We start from the raw sequence: 1,748 nt of genomic DNA on the forward strand, positions 1-1,748 counted from the left end.
AAACTTAGAGAAGATAGTAAGTTGCAAAGAGACATGAAGTTAGTATGGCTTATAGCAGAGCAGGAATCCAAAACCAGGCCAGTCTCCCTGAAAAGCTGCAACTCTCCAGTAGCTGTATGTTGTAGACTGCCATGACAGTTCAAAGACATGACAGTTTAGAAACATCCATAAACAGATGCATACCTATTTATAGGTACTCATGCTCCTTAACCAAGAGAATTTTAAAATATGATTAACATAATTGAGGATCTGTTGTCATCTTAATCATTTGTTTGAACTAAACAATCTAGAATTCTGTTGAGTGATTAGTACCCACTGTTAAATTAAAATGTGTTTAAATTATCTCTAGAGTATTTAAATTTAAACACTCTTGTATCTTGGAGCAGGGCCAGCCAATATTTTAAAATAATAACACTATAATTAAAGCTTAGGGTAAGCTTAGGGTCTCATTCAAGTTAACAAAAGATTACGCTTCACACCAGAATTTAAAACAAGGCTCTAATTAACTAACTTGCTAATTGTTCTTCTTTTTTGACGATCATTCAAAAAGATGCTGCACAGATATTCACACAAAAACCACAGCTGATACCCTAGTGGATTGCAGTGCTCAGAAAGCTGTCATTTCACAGTGCTAACCTGGGCAACTCTGGGGCACTCTTGTGATGTCAAACGTGGGCCTAGAGTATAATCCTCTAATGTGAATTTACACTCTCAAGTATTGGAGAACTGTAGCTATCTCTAAAATGGGAACTCAGCCCCCTTGGTTTGCCTGAGACAGTCCAGCTTACTCCTATTGTCTTGATTTAGTTGTTAAGAGTACCTTAAAGAGTGTCCTAATTTGGGTCATAACTTACCTGGTCACCCTACGTCAGATCATTCATGGAGTCTTGAATCTTCCCAGCAGAGAAGGAGACAAGGTGGGGAAGAGAAATAAGGAGATGGATAATGGTGACTTTCTTCCTGGACCAAGACTCCTATTAGCATTGATCTTTTTGCCAGAGTGTGGATTTCCTGTCATGGCCCCCTAGTTTGTACAATCATAACCACATACAGTTCCAGTTACTAGGGGTTTTCCACCTTCCTCTGGCACAACCAAAATTATAGTGCTTCCTGGAAACTAAGACTTTTTTCTTCTTTGTGGTACATACAAATTTTAGCACCCTGTAGTAATGGTGATGATGCTACAGAACAAACATGGGTAGAGCATTCAAAAAACAATTTCTTAGTGTTTCACAATTTTATCTGGCTAGGAATTAGAAGATTACAACTCAGTGTAACATATATATCTTACAGAAGAAAGAAAACGTTTGCAGAAAATTTCCAACAAAATATTCAGGGGAAGGCACATACTCTGAAGATTGGAAACACTAAACAAAAACACATGGGGAGTGTCATGGAGAGCAATCCTGCCTGAGCAAGCAAGAGGTTGACTGCTCTGCTGGACATTTTTCAAGTCTAACTTCTAAGGATTTTCTCCTGAAGAGACTGAAAGGAGAACAATGGGGGTCAAACTGCAAAACACACAGCCAGCAAAAGCCAGTCTTTTCTGTGGGATCTTTGAAAGACAATGAGAAACAATAACACCTCAGATCCCTATAATACCTTTCTTTTGAAAAGCCCATTGCTCTTTCACATTTTAAAATTATATTCTCTTGACATTTGTATAATATAGTCATGAAGAAATAGAGGGAATTTCCCTAAGTTTCGCAAGACAATGGCAGAGCCAGAATCAGACTAAGCTTTCTTGA

The sequence above is a fragment of the Rhinopithecus bieti genome, unplaced genomic scaffold (assembly GCF_001698545.2).
Source record: "Rhinopithecus bieti isolate Rb0 unplaced genomic scaffold, ASM169854v2 scaffold_83025, whole genome shotgun sequence".
Lineage (NCBI taxonomy): Eukaryota > Metazoa > Chordata > Mammalia > Primates > Cercopithecidae > Rhinopithecus > Rhinopithecus bieti.